This window comes from Pleurodeles waltl, chromosome 2_2 (assembly GCF_031143425.1).
Source record: "Pleurodeles waltl isolate 20211129_DDA chromosome 2_2, aPleWal1.hap1.20221129, whole genome shotgun sequence".
NCBI lineage: Eukaryota > Metazoa > Chordata > Amphibia > Caudata > Salamandridae > Pleurodeles > Pleurodeles waltl.
In genome coordinates, this window is record NC_090439.1 from 316,880,049 (window position 1) to 316,903,820 (window position 23,772).

At 45.2% G+C, this 23,772-nt stretch overlaps 1 protein-coding gene across 2 annotated transcripts in view; it reads right to left on the reverse strand.

Moving 5' to 3' along the window:
• The window catches only part of ATP9B (ATPase phospholipid transporting 9B (putative)), a 2,250,419-nt gene that overhangs the window by 142,953 nt on the left and 2,083,694 nt on the right, over positions 1-23,772 (reverse strand). The window lies entirely within an intron of this gene.

The following is a 23,772-nucleotide window of genomic DNA, read 5'->3' on the forward strand; positions in this document are numbered from 1 at the left end:
AGATTCCAATAGGTGCTGCACAACCAGGAAGATGTCCTGTTGCTCCAGCAGGTCCAGAAGTGCAGGGCCTTCTGACACAGACATCACAACCCCACTCCGCCCTGTTTGTTGCAATACCACACGACAGCACTGTTGTCTGTGAACACCTGAACGAGCCTTCCTTTGATGAATGGGATTAATTATTTCAATGTCAACTGAATTGCCCTCAGCTCCAGAAGGTTGATGAGGTGCTGGAACTCAACCAAGACCAGAGTCCCCTGATCCCCATCTCTTCAAGTTGGCAGCCCCAACCCAGAAGCGATGTGTCAGTCACCACTGTCAGTTCCAGGTAGTGAAGGGAGAGGGGTCTGCCGCTGGTCAAATTGCTGTTCATTAGCCACCAGTGCAGATCGTTTCCAGTATCCTTCAAAATCTGGACCACGCAAGAGAGATTCCTCTTATGATGTGCCCACTGGGACTCCAGGTCCCATTGCAGAGCTCGCAAGTGCCATTGGATGATTCACCGGCAGGATGTAGGAGGCCATCAGATCCAGCAGCCTCAAAGTCAGTCTCACTGAAATCCAGGACAGAGGTTGAAACATCAGGACCAGAAGATCGGCACAAAACTGTACTGTGTTCAAAATAGTTCAAACGAAAAGGAGCTCCTGAGAAGGAGTCAGTTGTGACGCAGGCATCTTGGCAAAGAACTCCAGAGAATGAAGGAAGATCGCCGCAGTCTGAAGTGGGTGATGACTGCCTGGGGCGAGCCCGTTTTCAGCAGCTAGTCTGGGACCCCTGATGCCTGAAATTGAGCTGCAACCACTGCCATCACTTTTGAGCACTAGTAAGTAAACTGAAAATGCTTTTGGCTGACCGTGAACCTCAGGTAATGCCTGTAGGTTTGCAGGATGGGGATGTGAAAATAAGAGTCGTGCAAGTTCAGTGCTACCATTCAGTTTTCTGGGTCCAGTGCAGCCAAGACTTGCACAAGGCTGAGCATCCTGAATGTCTCATTGTTCAGGAATAGCAACCATGACCTACTTTTGATGCTGGAACCTTCTCTGTAGCTCCCTTGGACATGAGAGCAAACACTTTCTGATGGAGCAAGGAGAGGTGGTCTGTAGCGATTGACCTCCAGTGGTGCAAGCGATGACATATCCTGTTCCCCACTGGGTGCTCATGATGGTTACAGGACAAACTAAAGGGGCTTAGAGGCTGCAAGTGCCGAAAGGTGGGTGGACTGGCTTGCCTTCTGGGTACCTTTCCCACATCGCCTCTAGGTGGTTGGGTGTATTAAGACACAGTTGAAAGCCCCTTCCTTGGCCATAAAAGTGGTGGAAGATGGACTGGGTTAGGCGAGAGGCCATGGAAAGGCCCAAGGACCTGACCATGACCCCGCTGTCTTAAAATTGCTTCAGCACTGAGTCCCTCCTTTCTCCAAACAAAAGGAAGCCATCAAAGAGCCTGACCATGAGCAAAGCTTGGACATCCCCTGAAAAGCCAGTGGTTGTCAACTAGGTGTGGCACCTAAGGGCCACTGATGATGAAACCACTCTGCGAAGTGAGTCTGTTGTGTCCAGTCCATTTCTTATGGTGAACTTGGCTGCATCCCTCCCAATTGCTAGTCAACACCAGAGCAGTACACGCTCTATTGGCAACAAAAATGCAGGAACCCAGCACTCTCAAAACAACGTAGTTTATGCATTGTGCTGGTATGTTGTGGTTTAACCTTTTGCATTGCAGAGTTCAATCCTGAAGACTTATTTTTATTATGCTTGCAGGTACTGTTCCTTTGCAATGTATTGCTGCAGGTTTTCAAAGTGTGTTGGGGTGTGGCCCCTTTCCAGGGCCTTCCAGAGACTTTCCCTGCAGCATGCCTGGGCGTGGTTCTGGGCTGGGCCAAGACTCTGTGGAAGAGAGCCAGCCCAACTCCCAGTGCTCACTGTTCAGAGGTCCCGGTGCAGAGCAGCAGCTTCTTCCTGAGCTCTGTCCCGGCAGCCTATTTGGATCTTCCAGTCTTCTGCCCTTCATCCTTCATTGGTGATCATTGTTCCAGGCGGTAAAACGGTGGTTGGACTATCCCGACACCGTTATTTAGAATTTTCATATTCTTGGTTTAATTCTTAAATGAGTAACAGATTACTTGTGCGCTACCATTTCTTGACATTTATATGGTAGTTTACAAATAGGCAAGACGCGCGATTTGTTTCATGAAGGTCTGACTTTGTTATTCATTGCGTGCTACCATTTCTTGACATTGGCATGGTGGCTTAAGAATCGGCAAGAAGCGCGATTCGTTTTATGGTGTTTAAACATTGTTGTCCATTGCGCGCTACTATGTCTTGACATTTACATGATGTTTTACGAATTGGCAAGACGCGCAACTCGTTTCATGAGGATTTAACTTTGTTGTTTATTGCGCGCTACCATTTCTTGACATTTACATGGTGGCTTAAGAATCGGCAAAAGAAGCGCGATTTGTGTCATTGTACTTTGATCTTGTTATTTATTGTGAGCTGTTATTTCTTGACATTTACATCGTGTTTTACGAATCGGCAAGACGCGCGATTCGATTAATGATGATTTGACTTTGATATTCATTGCGTGCTACCATTTCTTGGTATTTTACATGGTGACACTCGAATCGGCAAGACGCATGATTCTCTCCTCAAGTTTAATTCATGTTGTTTATTGTTTGCCACTATTCTAAGATATTTATTATATAATATTCGAGTTGACAAGTTATGTGATTTGTTTCCTGAATCCATATTGTGTTATTCATGGTGCTCAATCCTTCTATGGTGTTTAATATATATATATATATATATATATATATATATATATATACATATATATCTGCAATATGCGCAATTTGTGTTGAAACATTTTAAGAGTACACAGAAGGCCAGAGTTTCTAGATGCAATATTGTATGGTCCTAGTATACATTCTCAAAACAGGATTTATATGACTGGTTTAAAATTTAGTCAGAATGTTTTTCTGATTCTCATGTAAAGGAAAGTACTTGAATAAGAAAGTTTTCATTTAATTCATCTTGATTCCCCTACAGGTATCTGGCCATCTTAAAACTTAGTCATTTTAAACTTAACTCTTAGATTGATCATGTTTTCAGAGTGACTAGGCTTAGAATCATAGTCTAGTATTGATTTCAGGAGATATAATTTTCTTATTGTGTGTTCTAACCTTTTTCTTACTACAGGTCTCCTTCTCAGCTGTTCCCTTCCTAATCCCCTCTTCCCCTCTTGAACTCTCTCAGTCTCTGTGATTTATCTATCAGAGTCTTGGAGCTGTTCAGTGGTGGACGTGTTGGGAACGTGCACAGACCCCGAGGATCTGGTGACTCTGACATTGCTTGAGTGAATATGTCTCAAGCCTCCTTCAAGACCATGGGCAGCATTTGCGCAAACGAGTCCCAGATTGTATATGAGTATTGGCCCAGAAGTCAAGCAGTGTTCACCAACTGTAGTGCCAGGTTGGCAAAAGAGAACATTCTTTACCTGAAGGCATCTAGCCTCTTGGATTCCCTATCCGGTGGAGAAGGAGAGAATGCAATGGGGTTGACTTTTGGAGATGGAGGCCCGGACCACGAAGCTCTCCGGGGGCTCCCCTGGGCTGGGGCGATAGAGGCAGGTAGTCTTATGCATAGAAGCCCCTGTGCAGGGCTTGGATCAGGCCTGAGTAGAGCTTCACTGAATGGGAGTAATGGTTCGGTGGAGGAAACTCTTGAGTGAAGCACCTCAGTCAAGGGTTAACTTTGGTATGGACTGCCACTGAGGGTAGCTCAAGGTCCAGGACCACAACTGCCCTCCGCCCTACCACTGGCCTGGTCTCTCCCTCACAGTGGGAAAAGAGACCAAGCCAGTATCTGGGGGTATCCAGTCCACTGGCATCCACCAGATCCTCATACCCGTTGTCCTCTGGATCTTCTACAGACTGATATCCACAAAGGTCCACAGATTCCACCCAATCATCACCCAATCCATGCCTGTCTTATGAATAAGGCACTGGCTCGAATATGGGAAACAGCCACAGTAGGTGCCGAAACTGGTGTCAGTTGACACCCGACCGGCTACATATTGTGGTCCGGAATGATGATAAGGCGGCACCACTGCCTGGCATCGGTGCTACTGGGGGCATCAGCACTAGAGTGGGTGCTGGTAAAGGTCAAGGTTGCACGACCGGTGCAGCTCCAAATCCATCAATGGATCACTGAGGCCCGAATGCCACAGAGGGCGAACCTGCTGGCAAAAGACCAGCAGGGCCCCTCTGTAATCGTGGGGCCTGAGGGCGCTCCTATGAGGTCAGGCACCCAAAATTGAGGTGCATGGCCTCATAAAGTTCCCTAAGTTGGGCAGGGGTCATTCTGACTCCTGAAAATTCTGGGAGATGCAGAGCCGGTCCAGGAGCAGGCCCCACCATTGAGCTAGGTCTCAAGTGCTGACGGCCCCACAACTTGTCCAAAGACCTGTGCGGCGAAGTTGAATACCATTTTGATTTTTTTCTTTTTGTGGGACTTATCAGACTTCCCTGCTGATTTAGAGTGGGACGAGTATCGCTGGGGTACAACTTTGCGACCGATCTCGGGACCTTCATCCCAACGACCTGGAGCATTGCGGAGTCAATCAACGATGGGTGGTGAGGAGCTTGAGGGAGCACTCCCTCAGCACCTTAGGATGTAAGAGGTGGCAGTCCTTGCATGTCCTAGCATTGTGGTCTCGGACAATGCAATACACCAGAGACAAACTAAATTCAGGTTTGTCACAGACATCACTCAATGACAGGCACTCCATGGCTGAAAACCTGACTTTCTGGTGGACATCCTTCAGACAAAGGACCAGATTTAGATCTTGCCGATAACTGTCCCGCCATTGCTTTTATGTCTAAAAACCAGCTCGCTTCCTTGACGGTCCGCCCGTCAATGCCAAAAATCTCTACCTGCGTCGATGGTGCCATAGGTTAAAGTGCCTAGCGGTGGACGCTAGCCCCTTTTACCACCAAGCCAATCACAATGTCAATTCCTGCCAATACAACTGTGGTGGCTAAACCTCCACACCTGAGTTAGTGGATTGGGGAGGCTAAAAGGACCAAAATCACCTTTTTAAATTTTTTTTTTTTTTTTTTTACATTTTTCACCTTTCCTGCTGCCATGAGCCTGGTCATACTAGTCCTGCCAGTGCTCCTGGGCTTGGGCAAAGATGGTAATCAACCCCGTTGTCGCTGAAACAGAAGGTAAGTCACAGACATACCTAACATCCCTGGAATTGTTGCTTCACTGCAGCACTGGACTCGTGCAGGTGTAAATATCTCTGGCAAACAACATACGATGCATGATGCTTATGTGTCTAATGTACTTAGAAAATGTATCATAACACACCTCAAAATATAAGTAGCACCCACCAATCTGGTCCAAACTGCCTTCATGGCAATGGACACCTACACAAAAAGTCATAGCCCATCACAAAGAGGAATGTGTCTGCACAGGTGTATGAAATAATCCCCCAATACGTACACATTCATTAACTGAAACAATATACCCAATAGGAACTAAACAATCCCATGATGATGTAGCAATTCCATTACAGCATACTACAAGTGAGAGTACACATAATGCACTACCAATCTTACCTCTAAACTGCAAACATGGCAGAGATATATGAAGGTCACCTGTCCCCTTGGTATGTGCACTACATCACAAACATTAAATGTCACAACTGTAAAGTGCCAGGTTTCCCATGTAATGCATATGTGCATATCACTGACACATCATGTCATCATCATTTAATTATGGTGTGAGTGTGCACTAACAACATAAATGCCTGCACCAAACTAAACATGTCCATCACAAATGTAGAACACTAACATATGCAATTGAAAAAAACATAACTAAAAACCACAAACTGTGCTGGTCCTGTCACAATTGAGCGTAAGTGCTTGGCACATACAGTAGCAGAAATAACATTAGCAGCAAACAGCTAGTAACATTCATTGAATAAGGCCAGGATAAAGGTATTTTCGCAATAAAAATGTTATATATAAATGAGTTCATTCTCTCATCAGTAAATTAAATAAACTTAAAATAACCCAAAAAGGCCTAAAGTCCAGTGTGTGTGAGTACACACCCACAATGTGCCTCTTAATTTCACTGCCAAAATAAACCTCCTATGGAAGATGCATTTATAGGGCAGGGAGCAGGCACCTTAATCATGTCACTGGGAGGGGGTGGGTCCTTGGGTTTGGTAGGAGTGGTTTGGGATTTGGAAGGCGGGGTTTGGGATTTGGAAGGGGGTTTCAGATGTGGAAGGAGTGAAAAGGCGTTTTAGAGGGGTGGATTTACATTTAGGAGGGGTAGGTTGGGAAGGGGGCAGGGCCAGGGAAAAAAGAAGGTCCTCCCTTGGAAAAAGGGTAGGGTCGTTGGCAGGAAGTTCAAGTTGGGGGGAAAAGGGAGTGTCTGTGTCTGTTGTGCATGTGCCCGTTGAAGGTGTGGGTGCCTGAGGGTCTGGTGTATGTACTGTATGTTTCGATTTGGATTTCTTACTGGGTGTCTGTTGGGTGTGTCCATGTGGGCGTTTGTGTTCAGTATGTGGGCGTGGATGTGTCTTTTGTGGAGGTGCTGTGTGTTGTTGTGGTGTCTGTGCCGACTGTGTGCTGCTGGTGTGTGTGTAGGTGTAATGGCAGGTGTGCTGACAGTGGGTGTGTGTCTGCAGGTATGCTGGTGGTGGGTGTGTATGTTTGTGTCATGGTGGGTATGCATGTGGAGGTGGTGGGGTGTATGGTGTCTGTATGTGTTTATCTGTGTTTTTTGCCATGTCGGTGTGAGGATGTGCTGCTTGTGGTTGTTGTAGTGGGTGTGTACAAATGTATGAGTGTTCCTGGGATACGGCTGGGTGGACGGATTTTGGATTGTAAAGGGGTGGGAGTCTGGGCACAATGTTGAGGTGGATGGGAGGCTGCACTCAGAGAGGAGGGCAAACCCTGAAATAACTGCTGTAGGCCAGGCAGGGAACCATGAATGCCATCTAGGTAAGCCAGCAGGGTGTTCTGGTTGGCCAGCCCCTGGATGCCATTCAGTAATGCAGCCTGGCCTACAGTGATCGTCCTTAAAAGATCGTCAGCCTCCTGACTGAGCGCAGCCTGGGACACCGCAGTGGGGGGAGGTACCTGCAGCAAAGTTGAGGCCACCCCTTTTAGGGGGCGGCTATGGCCAACTGTGGTGAGAAAGAGGGAGGCCGGAGACAGAAATGTGGGTGGTGGATGATGACTCAGGTGTAACAGTCACTCCAGGGTGTGCCTCCACTAGGGACTGGTCGTCATTGGAGACCTCTGAAGAAGATGTCAAGTCAGTCATGGCCTCCCTGCAAGTGCCGTCACACTCTGTGCCACTGGATCCCTCAATGTCCGTGGTGGCCACACGGGAACCAAATTGGGCAACTTCCTCCCCACCAACATGGCCGCTGTCACCTTCGCCTTGCCCAGATGATGCTGAAAAGACAGATACAACAGTTTGAGAGTATCTGTAGAAACACAATTTGGCATGAACTTTGATCACTCAACATTTACCAAAGTCTAGAAATTCCCCATGCTAGCTCCTATATCATGTATGCCTTTGTCTCTTATCCACTTGTAGTCCCCTCCATAACAAAGAGCTTTGACAGCTTGAGTAAACACATACACCATAAGAAATTCCTAACTAACTGCAGTACAGAGCTAAGCTATATTCACATACCCAAAAGAGCCATGTGCTGGCCTTGCAACTGACTTTTCAAGATGACATCCCACAATATCTACGTGATGTAACCTTCCATCTGCAAATGTCCCTTAACGTATCACATTTCTCACGATCATTGATTTATTATCTGGACAAAACTAAAGACACCAAAATGAAGGAAGGAAGTGTAACTCTCTCAGCAATGTGGACACATTCCAGTCTGTTGTAATCAATACAGTTTGGTATACAATTTCAGTTTGTTTCACACACAATGCCTGACATGCACTTTTGTGAAGGACTAAGACGTCATGCCAACCTGCTACTGTCCACAAGAACTGAACAGACATTTTCTTACAAACAGGTTTCAAACATGTTCCAGATAAGGAATGATGCCACTGTACACATTTTCCAGTCCTTTTTCAGCAGATGTTCATTATCATTGAGTCATAGCACCCAGCTTACCAATGTCAGATCTGGTACATCAATTGAATCGTAAGTGGTTAGTTTGTCATGTCAGCAGTAACAGGGCCTACATGACAGTAGCCGGCAGACGGATGTTCCGGCTACCTTAAAGACAGAATCGGGAACGGAGTCCCGATTCTCTTTCCTGGCCGATGCCCTGTCCGGGCGTCATGGCAACATGGACGCGGTCTGCCTCGCTGGGAACCCGGATATCCGGGTTCCCGAGGCAGTAAAGACCGACGACGGACTACACGCGGCACGCGTAGCAGCTGAAGGAGACGCCGGAGGAGAGAAAGGATAACCCGAGGAGACAGGAGGACGTCCGACCACGGAAGAGCCGCGGGAATCGGCTGTCCAGGACCTGGCAGAAACCGGAGAGGTTTCAAAAGGGCGTGAACTCCGCCACGTCCCCGGAGGGACGTGGCTCGACCAGGTACGGTCCTACATAAAGGACAGTTTCTGGTTAAATAAGGGGAGGGAGGGGACTACGGGAGAGGAGAGGAGGCGAAGGGTGCAGGGAGAGTGGAGGAGGCGAGGGGTGCAGGGAGAGGGGAGGAGAGGGAAGGAAGAAGGGCACTAAGGAATAAGAGCACTAGAGGAGAGGAAATAAGAGCACTAAAGAATAAGAACATTAAAAGAAGAGAAATAAGGGCATTAAGGAAGTGAAATAAAAGTACTAAAGAGAGAGCAGTAAGAGCACTCAAAGAAACCAACCCTGTCACTCCTGAAGACACGCAAAGGTGACTCGCTTGTACATTCTGACCTCCAGGTCATCACACTATTCTAGGGGACGGTACCTCTCATATATATATATATATCACGGACATCTAAAATTAAATAAAGTCATCGTTCACACCCCACCTGAGCCTCATAGTCCTTATTATCGCCACGCCCACTGCCACAATGACCTACTGAGTTTGGTAATGGAGCATCCCACCATACCCAATCATTGAATGCGGCATGTTTGGTTCAATTGTCCCTCATAATATAGAGAAAATGTAGGTACTCCTTTGTTCGCATGCTGCTTGTGACTGCTTAAAACAGTACTTGGCTTGTGATAAGAAATCTAGTGGTAATCTTCAACACAAAGCAATATACCAGACACAGCATCAGACACTGTTGCTTTAACTTATACCTCCAGAAATCCTCACGTGCGTTGGATGTATGTCAACCATCATGCTGATACCATACAACACTGCTGGAAATTAAAAGGGTTAAACAAAAAAATATATCTACAGAAAACAAGTTACCCCTTGATGCTGCTGTTGGGCCCTCAACAGCCCATCAAGCTCTGGGAGGCTACTGCAAGGATGTAGGCCATTAGGGGGTATAGGGTGCGGTGCACCCTCTTGGATCACTGGGAGGACTCCCCTAGCTGGCCTTCTGCAGAATTTCGAGTCAAGTGTTGCAGGTCCTCCCACCTCTTCTGGCAACGCAGGCTGTGCCACTTATCGATTCCCAGGGTCCGCACCTTCTTGGCGATGGCCTTTCATATTTCACGCTTTTGATGGGGGCTGACCTGTATTGATGATAGAAAAGAACAAGAAGAGAAGTTCTGAGTGATTTGTTGTGTCTGTAATGCTGTGACACAATTTTGTAGCATTGCTTACATGCATTCACCAAACAATAACTCCATCTTTTCCTAGAACATTTAGAGTTTCCAAGGAAATACTGATTTGCAATGTATGTTTGAGCACCCTCAACATGGTCTATCTCCTGATGTTACCAATTCAGGCCCAAAACATCATCTAGGCCAGGGCAATGCAACGGTTCCTGTTGTGAGACCCACTCCTGAATACTCACAATCATTGTGAGCTACTACAGGCGAAACAACCTGTACGATTGTTGCACAAAACGCCACAAACATATATATTGTCTTCAGTCCTAAACTCCTAAGAGTCAGAACCCATGGTTTGCATCACATATAGTGACTAAGGGCAGTATGGAAGGGCATTTATGTGGCAGCGAGAGCAGGGATTTTGTGGATGTATGAACAACTGTGTGTAGGAATGTGACATACTTGTGTGAATGATTGAGAACCTGCGGCATGTGAACTTGCAGCACAGGAAATACGCTTGGCTATATGTGTCACCATGATATGTATGAAACCACACAGGGCATCCTATTCCACAATGTGGGCTGTAATCCCACTTGACAGGATAGCATCAGACATCTCTACTACTTAAAAACATTTTCTGCAACTTAACATCACTATTACTTTGATATTGGCTTCATGTTGTCATTCATGCTACTGGTACACTGTCTGCTGGTCTCTGGTAGTAAGGGGCCTGTAGTTTGTCTGATGTACCTGGAATTGTGAGTTACATGGACAGATATTACAGCTTCTCCTTTCTGGTGGCTTTCAATTCCATGCACATTCATTTCTAACAGTGGCAAACAACATTCTGTCCGCAGAAACATCTTTCAGTTCACTATACTCCAATCACAACACAGCACCCATGAGCAAAAAGGAACAAATTAGGCTGTGGCCAAAATAACAAGTTAGTTAATTAAACATTTCACATTCAGATATATACCTGTTCCTCTGGGGTCCCATAGAGCTGGCTGTACAGGGACATGACCTACCTGGCAAGGAGCTCCAGCTCTTCCCTGCTCAAGGCAGGGGCCCTGACAACTTCTTTGCCAGCCATCCTGGCTCTGAGAGGTTGGTTACAGCAGCAAAAAAATGAGGTCTTGTAGGCTGTAGTGTTAGGACGCAAGTGAGCTTTTTTTTCAATACACCCCGTACAGGTACACAGGGGACGCTATCTGTCTAGGAGACGACACAGTCATTGGCTTTCGTGCAAAGTCGTCACACAAGTTAACATATGTCAGGGATCGTCGTGGAGCGTACCACCTCCTACTTGGTCAACTACTGCAGACGTCCGTCAGGTAGAAAATGTCTATCCGTTTTAGGGTGCGAAGTCGGGTCATTTTAAAATTGTTAGTGAGCCACCAGTGCTCAAAATGGAGGATAGTATATTTCTAAATGTCAGATATGAACAACACTGTTCTAGGCAAAGTATGACACAATGAAATGTGAACCGTGACTGTGTTTGACATTGATAGTGCAGCGGGGAAGTAATACCACAGTTGATGGTATTTTAAACAATAAAAAATTCAAAATGATGTGCGAATAATACATTTAAAATGTTTTATTTGCACATAATTCGGTAAATAAGAAAGACATTAAAAAAAAATTATCTTTTAAGTTCCAAACATTTAATAACATTATGTATACATGTATTACACAATGATATTACTAATGTTACCACCACTTAAGATGGTATTGATGTTCAAGGTATGGTGTGACCATTTAAGCTGATATTTTCTTTTCCATACAGGCAGACCTTCAAACCTAGGCATGGGTAGGAGACAATGGCCTCAGGAGTGCTACCCATTTTCACATCTTGCCACCATGGAGGAAAGGAATGTAATAAAAGGTTTTCAGGTAAATAGGCAAACTATCTTGGATTTGTGTCAGCAGTTGGAGCTTGATCTCCTGCTTCACGATAGGAAAACAACAGCAATAACACCAACAGTGAAACTCATAGAAGTACTTCATTTTGTGGCCACTGGCACTTTTCAATACACTGTGGCAGTATTTCAGGACATGTCCCAACCAACTTCCAGTGGTGTGCTATAAAAAGTCTTTGCTTCCTTGATGAGACACATCAACAGCTACATCTATTTCCCACATCAACAGGCTTTGGCCACCGCACCGTGAAGGGAGAATTTTATGCTTTGGGTGGACTACCACATATAGTTGGATCAATAGATGGCAGTAACATTGTCTTAGTGCCACAACAGGCAAGTGAACAGGTCTATAATAATCGGAAGAACTTCCAATCCATCAATGTACAAGTTAGCTGCTTACCAGATTTATACATCTCAAGTGTGTGTGCCTGCTTTCCTTCGTCAACACGCAATTCATTTGTACTACGGGACAGCACCACACCCCTGCGAATGTCACAACTTGGACCAGAGAGGATCTGGCTTGTTGGTAAGTACAATGTGACTTGAGGACCTTTTGCCGGAATCCTAGTTTGGGAAGGAACAATGGCTTGATATGTCAGTAATCTGTTGATGTGCTGCTTCCATGTAGGACACCCAGCATATCCTAATCGATCATGGTTATTGGCACCACTTAGGAAACCAACAATGTCAGGGGGAGTCTGCTTCAGTGAGGCCCATGGAAGAACATGGAGGCCAGTGGAGTCGAAGGCCTGGGTTAGGTGCCTGGTGAAGACTTCCTCTAGTCACCGATAAGGTGTGCCAAATTACAGTTGCCTGCTGCATGCTGTACCACATCACCCTACGATGGTACATTCCTATAATCGCAGAGGAGGTAGGCCGTTAAGAGCCACCAGGTGAGGATGTTGAAATGCCCAATGAAGATGACAGCAGTGAAGAAGAAGTTGACCTACCTCAAGATGTCATTGACCACTTCTTCACCTGAGTGTAAGTTTACCTTTACAAATTGCAATCTATAATGTTAGAACAACTTGTGATAAAGGGAAGATATCAGTCTGCAATGGTAATTTTGTAGGAATGGACTGTTCAGGAAAGTCCAAGGCAAAGATGTTAGTGATCCGTTTTTCTCTACATCGACTACTGTGATTATTGCATAGAATAACTTTGCTACATATGTTTGTCCTCCTAACTTGTTATTTAAGCCAAATTTCATATGTAAAATCATTAATTATCCCTTGCTATTCTGCTTCAGTGTACTTCATTATGTCATCTTCATTTGAACATTTCAAAGTTGTGACATTTGCAGTGATAGGTTCTGTTGGAAACTACAAAGTGAACATGTGTTGATCCTGGGACAGACACCCACTTAGGGTGGACAGATCGTACATAAACACAACTTGTAACTGACGTTCAAGAGATTGTATCAGACCTGTTTTTTGTGTGATAGTGCCAGCATGGCAATATGTGCCACTTAACTTGCTCAAACCACATGTGTATGTCAAGCCCTGGCATACTGTTCTTCCTTCACATTGGCTAAATATTCAATTTCTGTTCAGTGGAGGTAGCTATTGATGTGTCTCCTCATAGCTGATAGCACTGTTTTTAGCACACAACTGAATGGTGGTTGTGTAATTGCACTAGATACTGCCACAGTGTCCTGTAATGGTCATTTGGCCTCACATTTTGCAACTGCCATGATGCAAACTATTGGTGTTATTGATGTAGGATTCCTATTGTGCGGGAAGGATGTATGGCACAAACTAAGATCATGCATCAATGATAGTTTGCCTATTTAAATTGATCCCATGAAATATTTACTTTCTTCCATGATTTCAAGGTTGTGGAGTCTCCACCCTTGAATGGCAGACTACTGGGGTTATGCATGGTTTGTGAAACTCAGCTCTGATTTCTTCAAGGACTTGTTAGCTACATATGAATGTTCCCAAAACATTATGTATAGTTTTAGTTTTGTTTGAGTGGGTACCACATTCCCTCTTTGTCATTTGTAGTTTTCCTTAGCAAATAAATGTTCGAAAGGTTTGACATAATGGTGGAAGACAGACAAGACAAATGAAATGCCACAATAGGTCCAACAAGAGTCTTGTAGTTTGTGTCTATATCATTTATTTACATGACACAAAAGAACACATGGGTGAATCAAAAAATGTGGAAATAAAAAAAAAGTCTATCATGGTGGATGAAAGTATGGCTGTGGAGCCAAAAATCAATTTGGACTCCAATGTACAAAATACAACTCTCCTCAAAAAAGTAAACATGTCCCTGAAATAGTCCACAGAGTGAATGGTAGACACATTGGAGGAAATTAGGATCTGCATCTCTTGGGAGGTGGTGGTTGCGGTCTAGCCATCCCTTTCCTGGCAGTTTGGATGACCGTCCCCTCTGGGGAGGGAGCACAGGCGCAGGGACTGGGGTAGGAGGAGGAGCCTCCTCATGTGGCAAGAGCTCAGTTACAACCTGGCCCACCCCTTCTTGGGACTGTTGTAATGCTCCCAAGACTTGGTCAATGGTGGTCTGACCCCAGTGCCCTCACTTTGCTGGTACACAGAATCCCTCCTACAACCTCTACCCCTACTACCCTTCCTGTGCCCATGAGGAAGTGTGCCCCATCACACTGGGTCCTGCCATAACTGGAGGCAGAGCTGGTGCTGTCCCAACAGCAGCCAGAACTGGAAGGCAAAGGATTGGTGTATAGGAAATAGAGGTGTCCTCATGCTGAGATGGTGTTGCAGCTGGGGTGGGAGGAGTAGGTGTGGGGTGAATACAACTCACTGGAGCTGTCTGGCCAGACAGACCAGATGGATCAGCTGGCTCCCGATCATCTGGACTTGCAGGAGTGAAGTCTTCACTGAAGTCTTGCTCCTGGTCTGGAGTGGAGAGAGTCTTGGCTGCCAGACAGTGGTGCACTGGCAAGGGGGTTTGGACCTGTGAAGGATGCAGAGAATATGTAATTAATATATATTTTGTACATTTTATGAGCCTTTGTCTACAAATGGGCCTACCTAAAAAATAAGAAACAGAGTGATAGACTGATTAGGCCTTTCTGCAACTTTTATTATTTTACACACACAGCATGATTTACACAGACGACAACTCCAGTGCTGACGTGGTAGAGACCTGAAATGCAGAAGTGTTCTTTTAGAATTGTATGTTACGTGTAGCATGCATTCAACCCAACACAGTGGTGAGAGGACTGGAGTACTGGACCACTCCAAAGCCTATCAGGCTACAAAACATAGGAATCAATGTGGTTCAACGTAAAATTGAAAGTGTCATTGGTCATCTTATGGACAGTGCAAAGTAAATTGTGTGTGGCTACTACTTCTATTCAGCATGCCACAACACATTGTTGGAAATCTTGGATTCAAAACACTATGAATTGTGTAAGCATTTGCAGCACTTCAGTGTAGCTATGGGAAGGTGTCAACATACCTGAGATACACAAGTGACATTTTAATCCATAGCATGACATGGTGACTGCCAAATGCACAATCACACACATTGTTAGATGCAGCATTCACTCTGTCAACTATTCTGAACCACATTTGCCTCTTCTGGGATATGGTTGTATTTTGTACTTGTGCTCCAAACAAGTGTGGCTCTACTCTTATGATTTCATCCACCATGACAGACAGCTCTCCCTCTATGAAAAATTGAATAATAGTGAAAAAGAGCTAGCGCCCAAAAAGATGAGGGATAATCTACAAAAAAAGATATTAAGAAAAGAAACAGAGGGAGAGAAACACAGATAAAAAACCTTGCTGCTCTGTGGCAATTCCTCTGCTGCAGTGTGTTGGCAAAGGTTCATGGTATGAAATGGAATGTGTTTTATAGTGTGTTTTGTATGTGTTCACAACTGTCCAATATACAACAGATGAGGGCTGCTAGCATCCAACCAATGGCCACAGCCATACTGAACGGGCCCTGCAATGGACTCCAGCCGTCATATGCCCACCATTGAAACACTGCCAGCACGACTGTGTGATCTAAATATGGACTGCGGGACCCCGTCATCAAGACGGCAATGGAGGGCCTGCTTGTCAGCTTTGGAGTCCAATGCGTCGGCTGTGGGATGCAGCTTGCATGACGGAGTGGACTCCATCATGGTAGTCATCGACTTGGCTGCAATAAATCTAAATACGGCGGGCAGAAGACGTTTACTTGATGGTCTTTTCAGGTCTGTGCCCGACATGGCTTGGTGGTGCGACCCCTAAGATCTAGATCAGGCCCAAAGTCTCAAAAAATCCTCTATAAAGGGTTGAAAAAAGTCAGTCAAAACGTGGCAGGGGGTAGCACTTCTCTGTATCTTCACTGACTGGTCTGGAAAGACAAGAACTGATGTGGGGGCACTAGGGTGGCACCAATAAAGACACTGCGCATGTCACTTCTGGCGCAGATGATGCTACTCTGAGCCAAACTACACCACCTACAAGCACAGAGCGGTGTGCGCACCAAAATATTCCAGATCTAGTGTGATGTCTGCACAATATTCTAAAGCAAAGAATCTGCAGCTTGAAGTCTCTGTTAGATAGTATATGCAATCTTGGGTAAGAAGGTAGTATCAGTATTCCATTTTGGGCAGTACATCCAGACACAAAGATCAGATGTTTAAAGTAAGGACAGCTGTCATTGACGCATTCCATTACAGGTTAAAGTGTTTAAACTTTTTTTGTTTTTGTGGGCATCTCTTGGCTACATGTAATGAGTTTTTCCAAGAAAAATACATCTATTTATTCCTCTCAGTCATCCATTTCTGTTCAGGAGGTTGGAGGGCTTCCAGTTCTCAGCAATATTGAGCTCAGCCAGACCCAGGTATAAAGATGTCTTAACGTTATCGATTTATACCAAAATCATCAACAATATGACATAAAGCAACCTTGGGAAAGTGGGAAATGGGCTAACCCAGCAAGCACTGCTACAGTGTGTTAAAGGCCTTTTCCCAAAAACCTGGATGAGTGCAATATAGTATGGAGAAAAGTGACACCTCAGGTATACTGGCAAGGAGATTCTACCCATTCTGTGGAGCACTGCTCAGGTATAATAAATACTGTAAATGTATGTAAACTAGATTGGGCAATATCTGGCCTACATGGTACTTCTTTGGGGAACAAATGTGCAACTAACCCATCAGAAACGTTGAGCACGCTCCTTACAAAGCATCTCCAATGGAAGAAAAGGAATTGTGTGTGTTACCTGCCAAGGAATTATACAATCGAGAAACTTTCTGGTCTCTCATGCCCCTTATCAACAGCTGAGCTTCTAAAGGGTTGAATGCTGTTATGGTGCTGGCTTCTCTCAAATTTAGCAAAATTACAGGCCCTAGCTGAACATAGTGGAAGAAGCAGGTTATAAATAAGTGAAAATCATTATGCAAATCCTCAAATGTACAGATATGTGACTGGGAAATGACAGGACCAATAAGATACCAATTTCCATAACCATAAATGGAAAAGACCCTCTCTGGTGGAGTCACACCCAGAGCTGAAATACTACATCAGCCGCTGTCCACTGAATTGTCCTAAGCAAGTTTTGAAAAAACTCCCAGACCACAACTGGTGGACTGTCAGGAGGCCAGAGGAAGAAGGACCTTCAGACAGGAAGTTTAATGGCAGAGTTTCACCCAGCACCCACTGCTCAGTTCTATAGGCCAGACAATGGTGCAATTGTAAGAGCCAGTTGTCAATAATTATTAGATGAGAAGGAGGACAGAAAGAGACAATGTTAAAGATGCCAAGACACTCGTCATGGGGAGCCTGGTAATGCTTTGCCAGAGAATTTCGATGGAGTTTTGTCCCCAAAGGAATGAGCACAGCACGTCGGTAAGATGCCTGAAAAATGAGGATATGGGCTGAGGGTAATTTTGAAGTATGTAGATTAGCTTCACGGGGCACCACCACCTAGCAAAAGTGAATCAGGCAATGAACAGTTGCAAGATTCAGATCCCACTTCAGGGTCCAGAAGAGGTACAGTATTACCAGCTTGTGCCCAAGTACTCTAAGTCATCACCCTCCCATTTGAGCCGTGAATCTGAATTATCTCCTCACAGGTGACAGTACTGGCAACAAAGTAGCATTGGTCCAACTGGCTTGTAGCACTGATGCCAGATCTAACCAATTACAGGTTAAGAATTTCTGATAGCTCCCATGTAAAATGTTATACCATTCTCGTCAGCTGAATTAATCAGCAGTAAACTGGGGAAAGAGGTAGAATTTGGTATATTTTTGGTTACTCTGCAGGTCTGATTTTGTGGCACTGGACGATTACGAGATATGAGCTACATGAGGGTTTCTGACTATGAACTCTGTAGGAGCATACTGAGTCAGACAAATCTTATCACTCATCTCATGCAAACAAAAAACAAGCAACCTAAGAGACACAATATTGTAAATGACATGCAGTAGACCAAATTCAGAGTCTCTTGGGGTATTGTACAAAGTTCATTGGTGAAACTGGAGCTGGGAAAATAAATATTTTTTTTAACTGCTCTTCTGAAAATTTTCCAAAAACCAAAATACATAGCTAATGTAAACAACTAGTCATCATGTGACAAATAGCGTCTTCCTGAAGTACTAGCTTCAGGAAGCAAGCTGTAATCATCTGACACAATCACAAATAGTAAGCGCTTCCCAAGTGGAGGTCGTTTCCACAGCCAGTGTCCTGTAATTGTCAATAATAACCAATCCAAAAACGTATTCCATGGCTCCCATATCTTACCAAATTCTTGAGGCCAAGTATCACAGGCGCACAAAGATCTTTCTGCTGCCATGCATCAATCTTTATTAGTGCACTAAGCTTTAATCTATGGCATAGTCTGTTTGACTGAGAGCCTACCACTGTTCCTTCGTGCCACATCCAGTCCCACCTTCCAGAGCAGTCTGTCACACTTTTGGAAGAAGTCGATTACTCCAGATTCCTATCAACATATTTTGTGTTAACAGGAAGAGCAGCTCAGAATCCTCTAATTAACTGGTCTTTCAGCTTGCTCCAGAAGTCGTGGACCTTTAATTCCAATTTATGTGAATGAAGAATAAGTTACTTATCGTTGCTATATCAGGTGGATAACCTAACTGTAGATTCCTCACCTTTAAATATCCCCCTGGCAGCAGCCTGAATCCAGAGACATTTGTAGCAGTGCTTCTGTGCCTTCTAGGTGGTTTTGTGCTGGTTCCACACTGCCTTCAATGTGTCAGAGTACAGCAGCACAAAAAATTGACACTTGTTTACGGATGTCAATTTCTTGGCCTTTCCCTCGTCATTCGCTCAGATACAGAGCATGCAAAATTGTAGGTAACAATGCCATCAACCCTAATTTGGGACCCTTTTAGACATTACAAAGAGGCCACCTCACAGAATGGGGAAGTGAGAAGGCACTTAGGAACCCTTCAGCTAGACAGAGTATCAGTGGACCAGCCATCGCAACAACATCCTCTTCTGCACATCATTGCACTTCTTTGCTCCAGAGAAGCCCAAATAAAGTATCAGCCTCTAAGTGTTTCTTGGTATGATCCATGTAAAACACTAAAACACCATTTAGAGTCTAGGCAATGGAGCATCTCCTCATCTTTCTGAGAGTGAGACAGAGCAAAGAACGATGGTAAAGTAAAGAATTGCCCAAGATGGTAGCAAGCCATGTCATCAGTAAGAAGGAAGCATGAGTCCTCACCATTTCCACACAATACAATGTCTATAGAGGAACTAGACAGGGGTGTCCACCCTCCCCTCTCCTGTTTGCTTTGGCTATTGAGCAACTGGCACAGCTTTTCCGCCACCAGGGGATGGGCTCCAGAGTGACTGTAGAGGGCAGGGAACATATAATCTCCATGTATGTGGATGACCTGTTGCACTAGCTTGATGGTGGCCCAATGGGAGCTGCGACCACAATAACCCTAGTGGGTAAATTTGTAATGCTTTCTGGCCTCTTGGTCACTAAGACCAAGACACATCTGTTCCCCTTGATATCAGCTTCCCAAAGGCTGGGGTATATCCCACAGGACTTGCTCTGGTCCCCGGCGACATTCCAGTATCTGTGTATGTGTGTGTTCTACTCTTTGAAAGACCTACAGGAGGGTAACTTGAGGAACACTCTTAGATCTTTTAAGTCCTGTGTCCCTTTTTGGTGATCTCTAAAGCTGCCCATCATGGCTCGGATCTCACTGTCCAAAATGGTCATGCTGCTGAGATTATATTTGTTCACTAATTCCCTGTTCAAGATACTGGGTTCCTGGTTTCGGCAACTGGATACCCTCCTTATGGAATTGATATGGGACGGCGGCTTACACAGGGTTTCATTGGAGGTCCTATAGCACGTCCTAGATGAGGGAGGCTTAGGAGCCCCCGATTTTGAGCTGTATTTTTTGCGGCACAGCTCCAGTGGGTCACTCATTGGCTTGACAGAGCTTGACAGAGCACATCACGAGGAACTGTGCCCCACAGAATTGTCTAGTCACCAATGAACTTTGCTGGGAAAGCTACCCTGTCTGGAGGTGGAGATTCCTCAGCCAGGTGTACTACTGGCAGTGTCCTTGGAATGGTGAAATTGTGCTTATAAAGGGCTGCAGGGACTCTGCTTTGTGCCCCGGCGGTGCCGAGGGTGGGGCTACCCCATGGTGATCCACTTTCCTTTATTACAGACGTACAATTGGCTACCTGGACAGAAGCTGGATTTCTGATGGTGGATGACTTATCACCTGGGAACCCTGGTCCCTCTGGTGGAATTAATGACCCAATATGACCTACCCCTGGGTCAATTTTTACCATAAGAAGCAGTAGGGACGAACCTTTAGGGACTTGGGGTTGGGTGGCAAGGCCGATCCATGCAGTTGTACAATTACTGGTCCATGGGCACTGCACAACACCTTGGTAAAATAGTTTTGTAAGTTGCTCTCAGGAATGGTTCAGAAACTACTGGAGGCAATAGGAGACTGATGGGGGGGCACTAATGGGGCAGGAGCTTACTGACTCAGAGTGATGTAAGATCTTGGCATACCCCAAGGGATTCTCCAGGAATATGTGGCTGAAATACACCCAATTAAATGATATCCACATGAGCTATTTGACACCCCACAGAGTGTAGGTCATCTATGGCAGGGAGCCACCAGCCTGCCCCCGATGTACATTCATAGGCACAGATTTTGGTCACAAGAACTGGAGCTATCCACATCTGTGACCATTATGGGAGACGGTGATACGCACACTTAACACAATACTCGGCCGCACTCTTGTCTGCACCTTTGAAATATGCCTGCTAGAGTTGTTTCCTAGACCTCGGGCAGGAAAGTGGGCACTAAATTCCTTGATTTGGCCCTGGCTTTGCCTAAACGATATATAGCAATGATGTAGAAATCTCCGTTTGGGCTAGACTTGAAAAGAGAGCTCTGATTAGGGAGGATTTCTGTGGACTGTGAAGACGTCTAATTGCAAGGTTGTTGGGGGAATGATTACAGTTCTGGGAACACCCAGTGGAAAATACAGGGGATGATATAGAGGGTCAAGATGTGCCCGCAGAGGGAGCCAGAGATGAACTCTTTGGGGATACAGATGAGAAGGAAGATATGCACTAGAAGTTATGTGCGACTGTATCTTTCAAGGGAAATATGTTCCTTCCCATAGTTGCAGAATTGTGAGACATGGGAAGTCCCACCCCCCCCCACCTCCCCTTTCACCACCAGTCATCTGTTCATAGACAACAGGCCAATAGAGTCTCTTAGCCCCCCGCCCCCACAAAAAATAAATGGGCTGCTATGTAGCCTCATACTTTCTCCGATTGGAACAACTGATATCTCCACATCTGATTAACTGATTGGTGGCCAGACCCCTGAGACAGCTTGGTTTGCTTTTTTTTGTATCACAAATTTATGTGCATCGGCCTCTATGAATTCCCTTAATGATATATTTGAATGTTAGTATGAGTAAACATATGGTCTAGAAAAGATTATTAAAACACTTTTAGACCTAAAAGAATGGCAGCGTTGGCTAAACCATATAAAAACAGTAAACAGTATAAAAAGACGTACATAGAAGGAATGCCACTGTAACATCACAAACGGTTTGGGAGGGAACATTTGTCAAATCTTCAATATATTTCATCATAACAGATGATTTTATCTAGGGTAATTGATCCGGAAAACGCAGAAACGCTGAAAGAGCTGCTAATTATCCTTTTGCAGTGCCTTTCTGGGCTAAGGACAACACAAACAAGAGGATGTGTGAAAGCTCTGCTGGTAAGGGATCAGTGTCCTTGGCACCACAACAGGTTACAATAGTGTCCCAGTGAAGATGGATTTGATGGAGGTGCATCTAGCAAGGAGCTAGACATCTGCCATCTGAGGTGGTAGTTCAAAATCAGATAACTTTCACCAATTGTCACACATGGAGGTGTGAGCTGTGCAAATTCAGGTGAAGGACTCTGCATTGCTGCTGAGCCAGAAGGTTCTCCCGAAGAGGTAGCCTAATCGGATCACAGATCCTTATGCTCAGGAGCTCTAAGTACCGCACTATCCTGGCCCAATCAGGATGACTTGGGGCTGGTGGATATTGATCTTCTGCAGAACTCAAGACTGAAGAGGCAGTGTCAGGAATGGGTACAGAAGTCCCTTGTTCCATTGCTTTACATAACAAGTCTACTTGTGGATACCCCAACACGCAAAACTGTTGACACTGCATGTTCTCAACAGTGGTGAAACGATCTAGTCAGGGTTCCCCTCCTCTACCAAGGGAAGATTCCCGGAACCACCTTGAGATGCAGATGTTACTCTTGATATGCCAGATGTTGTCTGCTCAGTTTGTCCAGGGACTCTGCTAGGTGGTTGGTGACCACAGAAAGATGCTTGGTACTCTAGCAACCTCCACAGATGCAGAGCCTGATGGCACAGAATCCAGGACACCAATTCAGCCATGCTTGCTGCAGCACTAGATGGTGGAATGTTGCCCGTGAGAAACTGCACTAGCCTCACCTTGATGGACAGTAGGAAGGCTTTCAAGGCCAGACGAATAACTCAGAGCTCCAGTAGGTTGATATAGAGCTAGCCCTTCACTGGAGACCACAGTCCTCTGATCTCCACCTCCTCCAAGTGACCCCCAACCCAGCAGTGATCCACCCTTCACCATTGTCACCTCTGGTGCAGTCTGCTGCAGCACAAATTGTAACCAGTGAGCTACCACTGCAGATCTTGAACTGTGTCCTTGGAGACCTTAATGATATCAGATGGACAGCCTTGATGCTGGGCCCACTGGGATTTGAGGTTCCACAGAAGGCACGCATGGGCCACCTGCTGTAGTCAAAAGGAGGATGCACAAGATTAAGAGGGTATATGAAAAGACCATCTAGACTCCCAGGTCCAGAGCAAATAGGATCTGAGCCAATGTGAGCATTTTGAATTTGTCCTTCAGCAGGAAGGCATTTAGGGGTCGGAGATCCAAGATAGGCCTGAGACCAACCTTTTTTGGGATGAAGAAATAGCAAACATAAAAATGACCTTCTTTCTCCAAGTCTGGTACTCTACCTATTTCACCCTTGGAGAGTAACAGGTGTGTCTACTGTAGCAAGGTGGACATTTGCTCTACTGAAATTAGTTCTGGTGTGGGAGGGATGTTGGGCGGGGAAGAAACAAAAGGTATGGCCATGTTTTAATAATACTTTTTCTCTGCTCAAGGAAAAGTCTCCTTTATTGAACACTTGACGGCAATGGTCTTACATAACTATTTGAATGAGTATATTAAGCCCTTTGGAACAAACTGTCAAGCATTGGCAGAATTAACTTGGACATCAAATGTTATAGATCAAAAATATTTTAACAAGAAAGGCCCATATGTACGAAAGCTTTTTCCCATAGACACAGAATGGGTAAGATACTTTGGTACATCTGACCCTAAGTTAGTTATCTTCAGACATGTTCTTTCAGGTGGATACTTCATGTAACAACAGATTGCTCACCTTTAGAACCTCCCTTGGTGCCCGACTTGATATGGAAGATTTCTCAGCACAGCTCTGTAAGCTGACATTAGGCACTGAGTGGCTGTGCATCTACTCCACTCTGCCCAGATAGTGCTGGCTGAAGCCACAAGTAAGTGCCACCCAAATGTGCTGATGAACTCTAATTTAGGACCCTTTTAGACG